Source organism: Copadichromis virginalis, linkage group LG3 (assembly GCF_057382275.1).
Source record: "Copadichromis virginalis isolate Kocher_CV1m ecotype Utaka linkage group LG3, C_Virginalis_male_GT1.1, whole genome shotgun sequence".
Taxonomy (NCBI): Eukaryota; Metazoa; Chordata; class Actinopteri; order Cichliformes; family Cichlidae; genus Copadichromis; species Copadichromis virginalis.
In genome coordinates this window covers 5617642-5638095 of record NC_140620.1, presented here as the reverse complement: position 1 = coordinate 5638095, position 20454 = coordinate 5617642, and the positions used below count along the sequence as shown (strand labels likewise).

The window sequence follows — 20454 nt, the reverse complement described above, 5'->3', positions numbered from 1 at the left end:
TAACTGTGCAGGGGCGGGTCTAGTAAAGTTTTGCCGACCTAAACCAGGGGGTTTAGAGCATCATAGAGTTTTTGTGGTTTGTTTTCTTTAAGTCATTTCACAGATTTTCTCTATAATTTCAATTCCTTGAATAAAACAACAAACTTAGGGCATGATTTTGTAATCCGACTTTATGTATGAAAGATTTGACTAAACATAAAACAATCTTCCAACTCAGTCGTCATTCTTATCTTGTGAAATCAAACCAAATGTTCTGTTGTCTAAATCAGGGATTGATGAAATCCTTGGTTGCATCCATTTATGAACTTGTTCTTATTCATATTAAATCGTAGTCTAAGTCCTTCTTTAGAGGGATAAATGTCATTCATTGTCTTCAAATGTGTTTCTGTTGTTTTGGGGGGAAGTTTGAAGTCCATTGTTCAAAGTCTGTTAATGAAACTTTATGAAGTTTATGTAGGATGTTTTTCCTATTTTGTATTTGTTTGAATTATGATGTATTTCTGACTCTTGCTGCCATGATGCCAGGTCTCTCTTGAAAACAACATTTTTAATCTCAATTAAATTTTCACCTGGAGAAATAAAGATGATAATAATAATTTTGTCTTCAGGGAATCATTTCTCTGTAAAACAGCTTCTTCTGAAACTCTTGTTACATTTCTTGTTTATTGTTTGCTGGTTGTAGAAAAATGTCATCGTCTCTGTGTGAACTTAAACTCTACATGTGGTGTCAGCTATAAACGAGCTCTAGAGTCTAATAACGATGCTTTTATTATTGTCTGGTATCCAACCTAACCCTGGGCCTCTGGCTGAATGTGAAACACCAGCAGATGTTAAAAACTGTCTGGGTTACACGTGCATCACGTCGTGTGCTTCCTAACATGGATATGATTGGAATCTGGGCCTGTTCAAGCGGTGCTGGTATCATTGTTGTTTCTGAGACTTTCCACATCTTTACTGGATAAAAACGTAGCAACTGATGGATTTAACATTTAGCTCTCAGACTGTCCCAGAAAAGGCGGAGGTCTGGAAGTTTATGTGAAGCTCTGTCTTCCTGCTCAAGTCTTGTTCTCTCAATCTGCACCTCAGCCATTTGAAATCTTGGCCTTAACTATTGATCTGTTTGGAAATCAGACTGTTGTTGGCTGCTATCAGCCTCCACCTGCTTCCCCCAGCACATCACCGTCTCTGGTTCAACTTTTATCTGAGCTGCATTTTAATGACGTCTTTCAGATGGATGATTTTCATTGGGACTGGCTTTCTTCTGTGTCTGATGATTTTAAGGCACGCTGCTTGTTTTTAAAACTGACTCAAATTATTTAAAGCCTCACACGCCTTGATCCTAAACACCCAGATAAATCTGCTCTTATTGACCTTTTTTAACTAATATGCTGCGTAAGTTTTCCACATCTGCAGTTTTTGCCAACGACCTGAGTGATCACTGCGTAGTTGGTGCTGTGAGAAACACTAAAATCTCACGCTCCGAGCCCGCATCAGTTTGAACTGGGGTCGTATTAAACAGGCTGACAATGTCAGTTTGGGAACATTTACAGGAGAGTCGTGTCTACTTTGTGGACAGACACGCCCCTTTTTGCCAGGTCAGGGTGAAAGGTCGGGACAGGCCTGGTTTGGTTCAGTACCGGCCGATCTCCTACATGAGAGAAACCAGGCCTGGGCAGGAAGTCTGGCTCTGATGCTGATTGGCTTTGTTTTCATTAGCTGTGTAATCGGATTACTGCCTCCATCATCAAGATCCAATGTAACTATTTTTTACTTTAACGACTGACAGTCCAAACGACCGTAGGAGGTTTTGGCAAACTATAAAGTGTCTCTGCCAGCTGTGACTCCTCAGAGCTTCCTCCTCACTTAAATATCGACTCCACTCCTGTGTCAGACAAAACTGAAATGTTGCTTTAACAAACACTTTGTTGCTTCTTGCTCTTTGTTCAGCACAGTATCTGATGGTAAACCTCTTGCACACAACTCTGCTCGTAGTTCCTGCTTACTGATACCTTTTCCTTCACACCTGTCACAGTAGAAGAGGTTTGTAAGGCTTTGAATAGCCCCAACACCAGAAACTCGTCCTCACAATCGTTCTCCTTCCTTCTTGCACTTGGCTGCAAATATCATAGCTGAGCCAGTGTCTTATAGTTTTAATCTTTCTCTACAACAGAAGGCTTTACCACAGATGTGGAAGTGTGCCTCTGTACTCCCCCACTGAAAGCTGGTGATTCTTCAACAGTTAGTAATTACAGGCCAATTTCCAAACTCTGTGTCTTATCTAAGGTTCTTCAAAGGCTGGTAAATAATCAACTTCAAAGTTATCTGGATGAAAATAGGATTTTATCTCCCTTCCAGTCTGGTTTTAGGAAACTGCACAGTACTGGAACTGCTTCGATAAAAGTTCTCAAAGACGTCTATGAAGCGCTGGATGCAAAGAACTACTGTGCAGCTCTTTTTTTGATCTATCAAAGTCTTTGACACTGTTGACCACAACAAAAAATCTTCTGGCACAACTTCACCTACTTCCAAGCTGCGTGGAGAGGATGAGGATCTAACAGCACAGGAACTCCAGCAACACTCAGCAGCAGCTGCTCCCAGTCCCTTGGTTTATGAGCTGAGCTGCTGACCACAGCATTTTATGTCAGAGATTACTGGAAATAGGCCTTTCAGACCGAGCAGCTGGCTGCTTCTCTAATGTTCTTTTGGACATCAGCAGTGCGTTCAGCTCAATGGTCTCTCTTCCAGCTTTTTAAATGTCACTAAACGAGTGCACAGGGTTCTGTCCTGGGCTACTTATGTCAACGGTGTGGCACAAAATCTAGATGCATCTGTTCATTTTATACCATCAACATAGTTTTCAAACCATTACAGCAGCTGTTGATAGTATTCAGTCTCAGCTGGCTCAGACTGGCTTTAAATGTAGAAAAAACCAAAGTCATGTTGTTCACAAACAGAAAGAGGGTCCGGCTTTATTTCCTTCTCCTGTATCTGCTCAAAGTATTTCTATTGAAACTGTGGCCTCGTACACATACCTCGGTATCTTGATTGATGACAGTCGTTCCTATAAGCCACACATTGAACATCTAATAAAGACACTGAGGCTGAAGTTGGGCTTCTCTTCCAGGAACAGATCATGTTTCACAGGAAAAAGCTTGTTGCTGCCACCTTTTTTTTACCTGCCCTGGATTACAGTGACATGATTTATATGAATGACTCTGCTCGCTCTCTTCATCTGTTGGATTTTGTCCATCATGGGGCATTAAGATTTATAACTGTCTGTAAACCTTTAACACACCACTGTACTCTGTGTTCTCTGGTTAACTGGTCCTCATTGGTCTTACACAGGATGGTCCATTAGTATCATTTTATCTATCAATCTGTTTCTGGGTTACTGCCTCCTATTTATCAGAGTACATGTTAGGCAAACAGTTTAGTCACAGCCTGCAGTCTCAGGACATCATTACATCCACTGTTCCATCAGTTCATGCAGAGCTTGGGAAGAAGGCGTTCTCCTTTTCTGCTCCGTCTTCATGGAAAACATAACCGAAGGATTTAAGGCTCTCCGTTGATTTCACTTGCAGACTTCAAAAGACGTACACATGTTTTTGTGAAACCATCTCTGGGAACTTGTTCTCGTTTTTAATGTGACTGAGTACATTACACAAACTTTTCTTTTATTGTTGTAATTTTAATATGTTTGTCTGGAACAGGTCTCTCTTGTAAATGAGACATTGAGTCTCAATGAGCCGACCTGTATAAATAAAGCTTCAATTACAAAGTCCTTTGTTTAAAAGTTCCTTCAGGTGCCAGTGGGACGTGCTGTGGCACTATCGGTTTCTGAGCCTTTATATTGTTAGTTAGAAACTACAAATATAATGGCTCACTGTATTTCAGAATCAGAGAAACTTTATTAATCCAGGAGGGAAACTGAGTTGTCATAGCAGCAAATATACAAGAAACAACAAGCACTCATATAAAGTGAGTGTAGAAACAGAGTTATGATAGATAAATATTCAGAGAAATAGAGAAATAGAGAAATATAGGTATAAATTGTTACCAAATCAGTTTTACTCTGGTTCTTTTATTCGTCGAGGCATCCAGAGACGGCACCAGAACTCAGTAGTTATTTCACAAAACCTTTATTCATCTTCATTTAAGAATAAGAATCTTTACTCTTTAATGTCACAAATTCCTCTTTGTATGTAACATAACAACATACATGATACAGCTGCAGCAACTGAGGCGAGGAGAGAGGCAGCAACAAGAAAACTGGAAGAAGGAGACCAACAACACCACCTGTGGAAATCTTTCCCCAATCAAGCGTCATCATATCAGCATTTCATCAAAAGCACACATGCTCCGACCTGACAATGCAGAGCTGTGGCAAAATCATTGAAATCATTTATGAAACAAATGAGTGCATCAAAAATAAGAGTGGAGCTGCAATGAAAGAGAAGTGAACTTTCTTCAGTCAACACAAAGTTTTCCCTGACAGGTGACATTTAATTAAAGTGACTTTATCACCACACACACATTCAGAGGCAGTCTACAGGAGCAGAGCTGCAGCTATTCAGCAAATGTCTCCCTGCAATCCTCACTGCAACACCTACATGTGAAAATGAAACCACCTCTGCTGTTCACACATGAAAAGTCGTGTGAAGAACCAGTTTTCCTCAGATCTCTGTTTTAGTAACTCTGAAGTCTGAACTTTGGATTTTTGCATCCTGTTTGTACTGATAACTGTCAGTGGATTATTTTGATCCCAAAGGAATCTTTAACACACATGTAGTGATGGGACGTGTGCACTGAAACAATGGTTAGGAAACAGAAATCGCCTGAGAATCTGCTCATGTTTAAGATTTCTTCTTTACAAACATTTTCTATGGCTGTTCCCAGTATGACCAGTGATACAAAGCATGGGAAATGGGGATTAGTTCATTCAGACAAATAGACTTTTTAAAATGTAAAAATAAAGAAATGAATCAATAAAATAAAAAGTCAAAGAAATAAAAAATAAGGGTCTGAGGCGTCTGTCTCACTGTATCCATGGCAACAATTTACTTTCTGTTCCTTCGTATCAGAACCACATCTTTGAAATCAAAACATTTAAGATTCAAATTCAACCACAGATGTGTTCAATTAGATATTAAATGAAGCAGTGCAATGTTTTTATCACTATCCAAGTTTGAACTCTAAGTAGAAGATTTAAAAAAGCAACACACACACACACACACACACACACACACAGTATGCAGACATGATTTAGCTGATGATAACATAACGACTGCACATACCCGTGGGATGATTCATGTCCTTTTTCTTTCTCTATGCAATGATGAACTTCTTGCTTCAGGACCTTCTTGATGAACTTGTTTTCTAATCCACAGTTTTCTACCTGATCTGTGTGTTTGAAGTAAAATGTGTTGCTTCAAATGTAAAAGTTAAACAGACAGAAAGCATCAACGTGGACTTCAGTCAGTGTTTTGTGTTCATACAGGTCAGCTGTTGCACACAGAGGTCCTGGATTTACACTGTGCCCTGGTTCCTGTGTTTCTGTATGTAGTTTAGTCTAAAGTGGATCCTCCTCATGTACAGACTGAATTATCTGTTCAACAATCAGCATTTCTGATTCATGGATTTCATTTGTTTTTGCTAGTTTTGACTGAGATTTCCACATATCTGTGGTGGCATCTGTTCAGTGTTATGGAAGTTTTACAGCACTAATCTCACTTCACTCTGTAACATAACAGTGAACAATATTACTATTAGAAAGATTATTAGAGAAGCCACAATCAGATGATCCCCTATGAGGTGTCCTTGGTTATAGTGTGAAGTCATCTGAGGGGAGAGAGAAAAAAGAAACACTTCAGTGTTAATGAAAAAGTCATCAGTCTTCTTATGGGAAGAGACCTCCACCAGACCAAGACAGGTAACCATCCAACACGTTCTCATCCCGAAACCTAACAGACCGATGCCATGTGACAAATCGATGCTATGTGACTATTAAATTCCCTTCTTTTGAATTCTCTGACTTCCGACTCAGAGTCGTCAAGTTCAAAAAATGATCTTTATTGTACATTTCCGGAAACAGAGACCTGACCCACTAACACACGCTCAGGTCTGAAAGCATTAGAAGCCAGAATGGGTATACATAGTTCTGCTATAGGTCGCACACAGACACACACAGTTTCCATCAAAACAACTCCTTCTGCTCTGACTAATGTGTGTGTGTGTTACTTAGTTCTGCTTTTTCTGTCTGGTTTCCTGTATTTTATTAATATGCCTCTGCAGCTCTGCACTAAACTTCCTGTTTCTTAACCTCCCCTTACTAAAGCCTCTGTTGCTAGGCGACCTGTCACCCTCTGACCTAGTTTTTTCTCACATCTGGGCTTGGTTTATAAAGGCCTCTCTTATTAAAATACATAAAACAATCTAGTCAGAAAATAAGCACTAAGAATATATATTTATCTTGTAACATTGTTTAAGTTAATGAACAATTGTGTTGAAAACTAAGATTACAATATCAATCAAGATAATTATAATTATGGTTTTTGCTGTAATTAAACAGTCATGTGGAAATGTGGCAACCACAGAACTTTAGAGGCCTTTTGTTCAGTTATGTGTGGACTGTTTCTTTAGTCTCATACACAAATTGTTCTCAGTGTCTATGAGACTGGTGAAATATCCATGTGTGCTGAAAGAGACTGTGCTGGTCTGACCCCCTCAACCTAGGTATTGTGGGTAATGAAAGAGCAGATAGGTTGGCTAAAGCAGCTGTTAAAAAAGTAGACATAGACGTGCAGATACCATTGTTGAAATCTGAGGGAAAAGAATAGTTTGGACACAAAGTAAGAATTTCTGGAGAATGGCATGGGATAATGGAACAAAAGGGAGACATGGGGTACAAAACACAATAGAAGTTAAGAGGAGTAGTGGGTTAAATAGGCAGCAGGAGAATACAAACAGGTCATTGCTTTTGTCATGTAATCAATATATTCTTAGTGTTTATTTTCTGATCATATTTTTTTATGTACTTTAATAATGAAGGTTTGCAAAGCAAGGCCACTTTTGACTCATAAACTAAGTGCTCACCCAGACTGAAAAACAGGAAGTTAGTGTAGAACTATACAAGCATATTAATAAATACAGGAAGCCAGACAGAAAAGAGGAACTTGTACCATATAAGGAGTTGTCGAAACTGTGTGATGTGTAAAGTACCAAAATAACACCTATATGAGACACATTTTTAGATTCTAATGTTAGAGATCCTGCAACTGCCGTTGGGCTGTGCAGGGCTCTCTCTTCCAGAGGATGATTGAATAAAAAGAATTATAAATGTTTTGACCACTATGAGTCAGGTTTTCTCTGTTCTATCATGGGGATCAAAGAATCTGGTTTTAATATTTGGTGTTTCCCGCCCGGTTCCCTTTGCAACAGAGAGAACAAATGTGGCCGAAGGTTGGATCTGATATGAGGCGAACAGGAGACTGGTCTAAAAAGATTTAAAAGTAGGCACAAACCTGTTCAAAGAAAAAGCAAATTTGTGCATATTGGATGAATTCTAAATTATCTGTTCGCTGAGTTGATGATCTTAACTATTAAATTGGCTCAGTAGTGGTAGAACTAAATTCTTTAGAATAAAGTAAAGCTTTGAAGTAATGATAATGAAACTTTGAGAATGACAGTACTGAGTTAAAGGTAATATGGTATTTCATGGTAAAAGAGAAAAAGAAACAATGTGTGTTTAAGAGAATATAGGATAATAGGGAATTGGTCATTGGTTTGTCCCTATTGAGTATAAAGCCGGGCTTGGACATCAATAAAATTGCTTGTGTGGTTTTGTGTGGTGTTTTCAAAGAGATTAAATTGTTTAGAACGGGGCGGGGATCCCTAAGAAGTGCATTTTCTCAGAAGGTTACGCTTCAACTCTGTGCCCGGACACGGGTCAGAGTCCTCCGGTGGAGAATTAGTTCGGTTAGCCACCGCGAAAACTGGGGGCATTCCTTAATAGCCAGTGGTCACAGGACCATTTCTTGTCATCCGGGACGATTTTATGCACTTGTTTGACTGAGAGAAACCGGGTTTCGGGCGTGGAACCTCGACTTGGTTGGTTGGTTGACGCTTTTAAGGCTGGAAGGATGCTGGGAGTGTGTGTTGAAATGAAAATATGCATCTTAGGAGCAGGAGTTGTCCGTCCGACTGCGGTCTGGAGTGTGGAGCCTTCCTGCTGCTGCGGAGTCGGGGCGGTCTGCCTCCCCCCACCGCAGGGAAAAGGGAAACACCACCTGGGTCTGGGTGCAGTTCCCCCCTCCAGGGGCGGGGGCACCTAGACCCGGTTTGTAGAGTACGCTTGGGGAGTGTGATCGTGTGTACAGCGTCTCTTTATGTCTGTCTCCACGTTGGTTGAGTGTGGAGTAAGTGCATATGAGAGCATGAGGGTGGGAATGGATGTTTGTATCTGTGTGTGCCTGTATGTCTGTGTCTATATGTCAGGTTGGGTGTCAGGCGCCACCTCTCTGGGGACATCTCAGGCCCTCCAAGGTTTGGAGGCCTATCTCCCCCTACCACCACTTCCCCTGCCAGTGGCGGACCCCCTCAGACATCGGTGCGTTGGTGGTTCTTTGTGTCCGGGGATGGGCGTCCAGGTACACACCGGCTCACTCCTTGGCGGCCGCTTATCGGGGCCTGGAGCCTGGGGCTCGCTCGGGCCACTTCGGAGGTGGGGTGCCCCCGGCCTCTCGGCCTGGGGCTCGGTCACTCAGGCACGGCTGGCTGCCGGCGGAGCTCACGGGCGCGTCACTGCAACTCCCCCTGGCTTCTGCTCCGCGACTGCTGAGTGAGCCCTCATCTGGGACTCTCCTCAGCTCTTTCCGGGACAGTGGCGCAGCTGCCCCTCTGTTGGTCTTCCTTGGTCTCTTGTGTTCTGGGGGCCTCTGGATGTCTGGAGTTTTGATCTCCTCCACACCTGCTTCACGCCCTGGAGGACGGGGCTGTGGCCCCCCCCCACACCCTCTAGCAGATTATTACATGAAGGAACCTTTTAAAAAAACAAAAAACAAGCGCGTCCATGCTCACAGGTGTACACACGGGTGATCACACCCACAAACTACACCCTTTTTGGCTCCTACCTCAAAGCACACTGTGTTCTGTTGATCTTATGTGCTGCACAATAATGTTTAATATTTAGTATTTACTGTCATATTCCCATATATCATTGTGATGTTGTTTATTCTATTACTCTTGTTCTCTTCTGCTTGCTTTCTTTTTTCTTTCTCAGCAGGTGATCCAGGTGATTGATATATGCATTTTTTTTCTCTGCCCGTTCTGTTGGTTTTTGTCTTTTGCCCTTCTCCCCCGTCCCTCTTCTCAGCTGTTTCTCTTTCCCTCTTTCTTTCTCCCCTTCTTTCCCCCAGTCAAGTCTGTCCCGTATTCAGTAAGTGAAAATAAAATAAACAATAAAAGGTGAATCAAATGGACCATTACGGCAAGGCTGGGATGGTCAGTTTGGTAAAGTAAATCCGTTGGGCATCTTTCTTTGCCTTTAGACAACAATTCTGATGGCAAAAGAGCCAAACGGGACAGGCCAAAATAAAAATAAAAATATGCATGTTGTGAAATCTTTTTAATCATTGGTGATTCTATAAATATATTGTTGTGAACATCGCTGAATTTGTGGATTTTTAGATGCTGGCTTATATATATTAGAACATAATAAATAAAGTTTGGGTTTCTTTTAGTGAATTTTGATGAACTGATTTATTTTTTGGTCTATAGTGGATGAATTGTGCATACTGCAGATATTGTGTCGGGCCTAAACCCTGAGGCATTAAAGACAAATATCTCTGTTTAAATAGCAAGTTTAACTAGGCAAGAATTTCAGTAATAAATGTTGGTGTGACTTATTTTTGATTTTGGTGTGTAATGTGAGAATTGATTAGAGGTTTTAATTGTTTTTCTTTCAGTTTGAGGCTGTATACGCACTTAACAGGGTGCGGTCTACTTCCTCTTTCTGATTCTAAACAGCATGTTTGATGAAAATAGTTTATCACAAGTGTGTGATTCTAAGTGTGTGAACGTTGTGGGTACTGCATCTGAGTGATTCTGTGTGATTTGTACAAAATAACAAATAAGTAATAATAACACTACTGGGGTGAAGATCGTGGGTTCATAGCAGAGTGCGTGGAAAGAGGAAGTCTGAGAAGAGAGTGTGTCTGTGTCTGGCAGGAAGTGAACAACTTTGCATGCCCATAAAAGGAACTGGCTGATGTGTGGGAAAATGATATTAAATAAGTGTTTTAGTGTGTTAATACAGGTGCCCATGGACTTACTCAACCTCAAAACATGAGTACAGCGGCAAAATGATAGATTAACAGAATTGGGACGACAAACAGACTTTGGCTTAAAAATTTGACAGCTTGACCTCTCATTCTGTCCTCATACTGAGAAGGAGCTTTTTTTCTTTTTTTTTCTGTCCCGTTTGGATCTTTAGCCATCAGAATTGTTGTCTTAAGGCCAAGAAAGATGCCAAGCGGATTTATTTTACCAAGTGGATCGTCATGGCCTTGCCATATTGGCCCATTTGATTGACCTTTATTATAATTATGAATTTATTTTATTTTCAGTTGCTACAAACGGGACAGACATGACTGGAGGATAGGACAGGGAGAAAGAATGAAAGAAAGAGAGGGAGAGAAAGAAAACCAAATGGGAGAAGAGACGGTGAGAAGGGGGGGAAGAAAGAAAAAAAAAAAAAAAAAGAACAAAACACCTGGGTCACCTGTATGGAGAAAAAAAACAGAAGAGAAAGCAAACAACAAAGAGCAACATAATAAATAAAAAAAACGGCACCATCACAATAAACTAGCTAGCAGTAGATATCAGTAGATACTAAATAATAAACGATATTGTGCAGCACGCAAGATAGACAGCGCACAATGTGCTTTGAGGCAGCAGCCAAGAAAGCTGTAGTCCGCGTCTGTGAATACCCGTGTGTACACCTGTGTGCATACCTGTGTGGATCAGCATGCTTGCATTCCAAAGGTTTCTCCATGTAATGATCTGCTAGGGAGTGTGGGGAGCCACAGCCCCGTCCTCCAGGGCATGAAGCAGGTATGGAGGAGATCAAAACTCCAGACATCCAGAGGCCCCCAGAACACAAGAGACCAAGGAAGACCCACAGAGGGGCAGCCGCGCCACTGTCCCAGTAAGAGCTGAGGAGAGTCCCAGATGAGGGCTCACTCAGCAGCCGCGGAGCAGAAGCCAGGGGGGGTTGCAGTGACGCGCCCGTGAGCTCCGCCGACAGCCAGCTGTGCCTGAGTGACCGAGCCCCAGGCCGAGAGGCCGGGGGCACCCCACCTCCGAAGTGGCCCGAGCGAGCCCCAGGCTCCAGGCCCCGATAAGCGGCCGCCAAGGAGTGAGCCGGTGTGTACTTGGACGCCCACCCCCAGACACAAAGAACCACCAACGCACCGACACCTGAGGGAGTCCGCCACTGGCAGGGGAAGTGGTGGTGGGTGGAGATAGGCCTCCAAACCTTGGAGGGCCTGAGATGTCCCCAGAGAGGTGGCGCCTGACACCCAACCTGACATATAGACACAGACATACAGGCACACACAGATACAAACATCCATTCCCACCCTCATGCTCTCATATGCACTTACTCCACACTCAACCAACGTGGAGACAGACATAAAGAGACGCTGTACACACGGTCACACTCCCCAAGCGTACTCTACAAACCGGGTCTAGGTACCCTTGCCCCTGGAGGGGGGAACTGCACCCAGACCCAGGTGGTGTTACCCTTTTCCCTGCGGTGGGGGGAGGCAGACCGCCCCGACTCCGCAGCAGCAGGGAGGCCCCACACTCCAGACCGCAGTCGGACGGCCAACTCCTCCTCCTAGCCCCCCCGCTCCAGCAGGCCGCAGAGAACGGGGGTGAGAGAAGACTCCAAACCTCCCTCCACCCGCTCATTGTAGTGTTGATGCATGTGTGTTCTAAGGTGCATTTAAAACCCAGGAGGGCATGGAGCTACCTGCCAGAGAGCAGCAGGTAAGCGCATAGTCCCTCCTGCTAGCCCTCAATGTCTACGTGTATTCAAAATTGAGAGGTGGGCAACGACGCCAGGGGTGGGGTGTACACCCTGATGGTAATTTGGACTCCGTGTATCGTGCCCACCCCCAAGATCCTATATGTATGCGCAATGAGAGTGTGAGTAATGTGAATGTCTAAGTTGTGGGATAAAATTGAGGCAGAGGCAGCCGGAAGGGGACAGGGGGGGGGGGGGGGGGTAGCCTCCTCTGCACCCTGGTGACATACCCCTACTCCAAGGCCCTGCATGTGTGGGTGGTTGTGGTGGAGCGGGAAGAGGGAGGCAGCTGGAGATGGGGAGGGAAGGAAGGGAGGGGCAGTGACCCCTCCCTGGGGCCAGCTCCCCCGCTGACCACGTTGTGGGTACTGCATCTGAGTGATTCTGTGTGATTTGTACAAAATAACAAATAAGTAATAATAACACTACTGGGGTGAAGATCGTGGGTTCATTGCAGAGTGCGTGGAAAGAGGAAGTCTGAGAAGAGAGTGTGTCTGTGTCTGGCAGGAAGTGAACAACTTTGCATGCCCATAAAAGGAACTGGCTGATGTGTGGGAAAATGATATTAAATAAGTGTTTTAGTGTGTTAATACAGGTGCCCATGGACTTACTCAACCTCAAAACATGAGTACAGCGGCAAAATGATAGATTAACAGAATTGGGACGACAAACAGACTTTGGCTTAAAAATTTGACAGCTTGACCTCTCATTCTGTCCTCATCCTGAGAAGAAGCTTAAAGGACAGTCAATCTCCTGATGAAGACAGAAGACAGAACACCGTGGACTTGAAGAGTTAACAGCAGGCAAAAGACAGTGCAACTGACCTAAAACACTGAAGGGTCAGGCAGCAGCATGTATGAACACCACTGATGGAACATGAGCTTTGAATTACAAGCTGGGAACTTAACCAGTGACATGACTGTGTGAAGGCACTGGACGTGATATTTGCCATGCTGGGAGTTAACTGACAAGAAAAGACTGAAAAGATCAAGAGAGAAGAAACAGAGAAGAGGAAACAGCTGAGTTGGGCCTGTGTTTGCTGGAGATTTGAAGGCCACACAGGAAACTGTGAGAAAAGGGACAAGGACCAGTGAGAGGTCAAGCCGGACGAGTTCGAGTGAGAGCGTGTGGGGAATTGGATTGAAAATTGAGGCTGAACTGGTGGAGGTTTAGAAATGTCCAGAGCATCATAACAGAAAGGTAATTCTTTTTTTTTCTTTTTTTTAAAAAAAGGGGAGAGAGAGAAAGAAATGCATAAACTAATAATTACATGAATGAATGAATAAGCACACATACACAAATTGTTACATGTGAAATTATTTTTGGAGAGAATCAGAAGTGAGACCGTTTGAATCCACAGCTCAGTAATATGCAGGAATTAAATCTGATTATAAAAACACATCAAGGCAACGAAGACACGCTTACACTCAATATTAATATGAATACACAACATACACGTAACAAAGACACGCTTACACTCATGAATGTGAATACATGACATAAATTGGTGTTTCTGGCCAGAGAGAGAGAAGTGTGTTGTTTAAGCAGTGATGATAATAATGAAAATGTCTTAGTTTTGTCACTTTTAGGTGAAAAGCAGACTTGGCTCAATTTCCTACATGCAGCAGTCGGAAGCAAGTTATAGTTTAACATCATTGGAAACGTTCAGGCCAATTTTCTGGTTGAATTGTTTACAGTGTCATGTGTCACTAAACCTGACAAGCGAGCTTTCACTCCTAACTGAAGACGAGGAATGCAGCTCCAAAGAGCAATAACACGGCAGTTAAAGAGAGACAGTGGAGAATGCAGGACAAAGCTGAAAGAGAACTTCCTGTTATTGGACTGTTGAAGTGGGAGAGGACAAAGGAGTGAGAGCAGTAGATGAGAACACAGAGGAACGCTGTTATTTAATGTGGGAAATCTAAATTTGGGTTAGCAAACCTGGGGAAAAGAAAACTGACTGCTTAAGTGGGAAAATTGTGAAGGAGTCTGAAACACTGCAAAAAGAAACATACACAAAATCACACACACAAGCAGAAAATGTATTAACCTTACTAACACTTACAAATACAAGAGAGCTCATGAAGATTAGACAGCATCTTCAGCATGTGAGTCTGTTTATCATCTTGTCCAAGTCACTTAGTGTGATGAAAAAGTGATACAAAGATCATTGGACTCATATCAAAGTAGTTAAAAATGATCCAGTTATAGCAGAGAAATGTGTAGGAAAGGCAGCTTTGAGAACCTGCCCTGGTGGATCTGCAGCTCCACTGCACAGACATCGATTAAACCAGACTAATAACACACATGCAATGAAAATCAGCTTGTTATCTTTCATCAGTGTTAAAATAGTGTGAATGTAACACACTTAAACCCTGAAGTTGAGGAATAACTCAGGGACAATAGAGTGATTCTTGTGAAAAGGAAAAAGTGATTAAAGCTTAAAGTAGTTTTTAGAATAGTGAATTAGGAGTGCTCCTGTACAGATTGATCAAAACAAGTGATTACTGTAGAATAAAAATAATTCAATAATGTGGTGATGTTTAAATATGCATTTGTCTTGTCACGGCAACTTCTTGAGATATGACTCAGTATGCAAATGAGTTGAATGACTGGGGACAGGAAAAGAAAAAGGAGAACTTGTGTTTCCTGTCTGACTGGATGAGTGAAGCTTGCACTGAAACACACACTGTGACTGTGTGAGAAGAAAGGCTTGGTAACAGACAGGATAATTAAATAAAGTGGTCAGGTCTGTGACTACGTGCAGTCGTCCAGATTTGGAAAAGAAATTTAGAATTTAGTGATGATAGATGGTTATAACGTCTTTAAAAAGGGCTTAATGAGAATATCAATGGTCTGCAAAACTGTGCAGCTTTTAACAAGATTTTCTGTGTATTGAGCAGGTGAGACTATGTCAGTTGACCTCAGACTGTCAGGACGCTGAAGAACTTGAGGCAAAACTTTTCTGTGATTGAGATTTTTGGGGTTTTTGTTTTAGTGATGGGTTGATTCTGTCGGTTAGGTTTGGGTTGTTTTCTTATCTTAATAGAGGGAGTTTTATTAAACATGGACATGGTTAGAACTGGGCCCTTTAACATTGTAACAGTGCACTTAGAGAAAACCTGTCAGGTGATGATGTTTTATGCTCTGATGAGCTAATAATCAGCTCTCTTTTTCTCATTTTTGTTCTAAGCAGGCCTGAAAGATTGAATTAACAGCGCTGTAAAAATTTTCGGGAGAACAAATATAAGGTGAGCTTTTCCAGATTACAACTGGCTGAGGAAAAGCTGACCTGTGGGGACCTGATCAGGTTGTAAGTCCCTGTCTAAAATGATTGCAGCGAGTCAATCCAGTCCAAGAGCATAAAGAACTCTTTCCCTAAAAAACAAAAAACAAAACAAAATAAAACAAATGAATGAGCTCACGTTGCTGAGGGTGGAGAATCTGATTATTTGCGCAGGAATCTCCACCCTCAGCAATATCTGGTGTGAATGCGTGTGACTGGACTGTGACTGGACTGACGATGTGGACTAAAGGTTGGACTGACTGGACACTGAGATAAAGACTGGACCAAGAGTAGGATGAATAAATGCTGACAAATAATTCACCACGCTGGCAAGAGAAAGGGGATGCTTTTCTTTGCTTTGCTTTGCTTTGCTTTTGCCATGAGCAGGAGGAGCGGAAGACTTAATTCTGGGCCTGCTGATTTTGGGTTGCTGATGTTTGCTTTGAGAAAATTCTGTTTTATTGACTGGATGTAGATTATGGTAGTACATTATATAGTGGGGGAAATACCAAATGCTAAAGGGGAGAAAATGTTGGATGTTACTCATGTTACCATTAACAAAAGCAGGCCACTGTAGAAGTCAATTAAATTTGATAGAGGAAAATAATTACAAAGACTAGTCCAAGTGACCAAGGTTTTTTCCCTTTAAAACAGTAAATTATTAAAACAGCTGGTACTGGAGGGAGACAGGAGCAAAGTAACGAAAGCATATATATTTTGGGTAAGTCTGATAAAGTAAAATAAAATGTACCATTACATTAAGAGGAGCAGGAAACAAACAGGAGACCAGTCCTGACGGTGGATTACACTAGGACTGAGGACCTGATTGAGCGTGTCACCGGCTTCAGTGACAGTAACCTCTGGCTGGACTGGGTGGCTCAAAATGCTAAAGAACAACATGTATCTGATTGTGTTGCCTGTGCTTCAGCTAGACCACGTTTGTTCACGGAGCCCGCACCACTGTATCCAGAGGACAAGTGGGGCTATGACTGCATGTTGCGGATGACTAGAGAAGCGGTGAGTACTGGCAACTGGACTATCTTGTCCAGCTCATTTCCCCTAATTCACAAGCAAACACAAGTAGGACCATTCATGCCCAAACGAAACAACTACACATGCTTTAAATTCTCAACGGATATGGTAAAGTACAAGTTGGGAGAGATTGACCCAAGTTGGTGCTCTGTCACACTCACAGGGAGAACCACAAACAAAGTAAGTCAAACGAACACTTTAATTGGACCATGGGCAAGAAGTGGGCTCTATTATTATTGTGGACGTAACACCCTTTTGGTTCGTGCCCATATGGGAAGTGAAGGGACATGTGCAATGGTGCGACTCGGAGCTCCACTCATGCTAATCGGGAACAAAGTAAAAGCCATACCACAACGCAACACACGCACATTGGCGGCCAGACGTAAGAGACACATTTTGGCAAAGAGAGGGACACAGGGGATACATGCTTATGACCCTAGAATGAACTCGCCTACCTGGATTGACTCAATAGGAGTGCCAGGGGAGTTCCAGATGAGTATAAACTAGTGGACCAACTAGCTTCAGGATTTGAAAGTATGTTCATATGGATAACTCCAAATAAGAATGTTGATCGCATAAACTACGTCCATTATAATGTGCTGAGACTCTCTAACCTGACCAGAGATGCCATGGAGGGGTTCACAGAACAGTTGGGTTCGACCTCACTGATGGGAGTGCAAAATCGAATGGCCCTAGACATGTTGTTGGCGTGAAAGAAAGGGGGCGTGTGGTGCCATGTTTGGAGCAGTGTGTTGTACCTTTATCCCCAACAACACTGCTCCAGATGGCTCAGTAACCCGAGCTCTGGAGGGGCTGAAAACTCTGTCTAAAACCATGCATGAACACTCGGGAATTGACAATCCGCTGGACAGCTGGATGACCTCAGTGTTTGGGAAATGGAAGGGGTTTTTCATGTCTGCAATGTTTTCTACTGCCACTTTTTAGCGATACTGGTCACCTGCAGTTGTTGTCATTCCTTGCGCCAGAGGACTGCTGGAAAAGGTAATAACGAGGGCAGTGGACCCTGGAACGGTGGTTCTGGTGGCCATGATGCCATTGATGGACTTAGAAGCGGCCAAATGGGCCGAGGAGTGACACAACACGAAGTGTGGTGACCTTTCTTTTTGAAAGGTCAAGAGAGGGAATGTGGGAATAAAGAAAATACTTTACTGCTACAATATAGCCTTCATCATTAACATTGCATTAAAATGTTTATTAAAGCTACTGGCATTAGACTAAAACTTTTATTAAAGGTGCAGCTATAATCATTGTATACACACATTGCATGTTGTGCTCGTGAAAGAGTTGATGCTCAGTCTATTCAAAGTCTTAAGCTTCATTGGGCACGATGTTCCGATGATCTATTGTGTAAGTGACTTGGAGCAGCAGAAGGTTAAACCGCATACACGCTTACAAACACAAATGATTTAAACATAGGCCAGGCCGAGGGCCTGGAATTCATTTAGCTTCTAACTGCATTTGAGCTGCCTAGTAACAAGTGACAGAAGAAGAGTCAAGAAATTGTAAGTCCCCAGGAATCATCTGGAAGGTGAAACAAATTGCCATGTATGGAAGAATGTGACAGAAAGAGGAACGTCTCTGTCTGTTTTTATGCTGATATGGTGATGGTGTATATCTGACCCTGGGTGTGTTTAATAAAATTAAAAGTGTTGCTCACAACACCTACGCCAGAATGCTGTTTATAGACTTCAGTTCAGCGTTCAATACAATCCACCCCTCACAACTCATCACGGCTGTGGAGCGTGTGAGCAGCTTCAAGTTCCTGGGAGTCCACATCTCCGAGGATCTCACCTGGACGACCAACTGCTCCAAGCTGGTCAAGAAGGCTCACCAGCGCCTCTTCTTCTTGAGGACTCTGAGGAAGAACCACCTGTCCTCAGACATCCTGGTGAACTTCTATCGTTGCACCATCGAGAGCATCCTGACCAACTGAATAACAGTCTGGTACGGGAACTGCTCTGCCTCGGACCGGAAGGCGTTGCAGAGGGTCGTGAAAACTGCCCAGCGCATCGCCGGAGCACCACTTCCTGCCATAAAAGACATCTACAGGAAGCGGTGTCTAAAAAGGGCTGGGAAAATCATCAAAGACCCCAGTCACCCATCACATGGACTCTTCACCCTCCTGCCCTCTGGGAGGCGCTACAGGAGCCTCCGGACTAAGACCACCAGGTACCGGAACAGCTTCTTCCCCACAGCTGTCAGACTCCTGAACTCTGCCTCCTGACATCTGACCCACGTTAAACTCATGGACTGAACACACACACACAATGGACAACTGTACCCTCAAACACACAATAATAACATGGACTGAACCACCACTCACAACCACTAGCACTTTATATAGCCTCTGTAGAAACGATCTACACCCTCACTTATCTTAACTGCACTACTGTATAGCTCTGTGTAAATAATCATTCTGTACATTCGATAATCTTTAATCCTACAACTGTTTACAACTTGCATAGTTCCCATTTCTGTATAGCTGTATATCTCAGATTCTGTAAAGTTATTTATTTCATATTCTGTATAGTTCTTCATATTTATATCCTGTTCATAGCCTGTACATAGCTTGTACTCACTACAGCCTGTACATACTTATAGTTATAGAATATTCACAACATACTTCATACCGTGTACATTATAACATAATAGACCCATTTCTGTAATATACTTACATATCTACATTATTGCTAATATATATTGTAATATATCTATATCACTAAAGCACTTCTGGATGGATGCAAACTGCATTTCGTTGCCCTGTACCTGTGCATGTGCAATGACAATAAAGTTGAATTCTATTCTATTCTAAAGAACATTGAGATCAAGTAAATTAAGATTAAGTGAAGATTAAGTAAAGTTAATATAAAGGATAGAAGGATTTTAGAATAGCGACCACATCGACCACATTGGTGGCGAGAATCCTGGAAGCCCGAGACCGAAAGGAACCAACCAGAGAAAGGGAACCAAAAGAAGCACAGAGCACAGAGAACCATAGTTCCAGAAAATGTGTTGTTTAGGAAATTAAAAGCTCGTTAGACACAGGTTAAATGTGAGCATAAAAGTAATAAAGAGTAATGAGAGGGACTTTAGGAATAGTTGCAGGATTTCTATGTTATGTAAATTGCCCAAACACAGTATTCAGGCCGGATATGCTCTACCCGTTAAAGGGGGCAAAGAAACCAGGACTAAGTTTTGAAGATGAAACGGGTTAACTCTATAGAGGATGTTTCCAAAGATTGACAAAATAATCTAGGACCTTTTACCAGAAAAGCTGATTGTATCTGCAGTTTACAGTGAGCACTGAGGGAAGTCAGAAGTGGGTTTAAACTGGGATTCTGGGTAAAAAAGGGGGTGTGGGAAGTAGATTTAGGACATTTCACATTTCACAGGTGCTGTCTTTGAGCTTGATTTATTTGTTGTGGATAGAAGTAATTATGACGGAATAATAATGAAACATTGAAAACATACAACCCGTTGAGGGGACAGATAGGGTTGGGCAATTGAAAGGTTTCATTTTGTTTAGCATAATCTCTTTTGTTATATTTTAGCCTTTTAACATGCAAGTAAACTTAATGGGATAAATCAGGAATTATGTGTGTTTCTTAGGAAACACGAAAAGGGAAGAACTGTCATGTAATTAATATATTCTTAGTGCTTATTTTCTGATTATATAGTTTTATGTACTTTAATAATGAAGGTTTGTAAAGCAAGGCCACTTTTGACTCACAAACTAAGTGCTCAGCCAGACTGAAAAACAGGAAGTTAGTGTAGAAATATACAAGCATATTAATAAATACAGGAAGCCAGAAAGAAAAGAGGAACTTGTACCATATAAGGAGTTGTTGAAACTGTGTGATGTGTAAAGTACCAAAATAACACCTATATGAGACACATTTTTAGATTCTAATGTTAGAGATCCTGCAACTGCCGAGACCCCTTCCCTCTGACCCCTCCTCAAACCCTCAAACCCTCCTACCCACCTCGACATACAAACTCTGTGTGGCTTCACGTGTTCTGTTGATGTTTA

At 42.3% G+C, this 20454-nt stretch overlaps 1 protein-coding gene across 1 annotated transcript in view; it reads left to right on the top strand.

Annotated features, from left to right (window-relative positions):
• The window catches only part of LOC146712423 (ribonuclease inhibitor-like), a 121125-nt gene that overhangs the window by 69339 nt on the left and 31332 nt on the right, over window positions 1–20454 (top strand). The gene's annotated exons all lie outside the window — the stretch shown is intronic.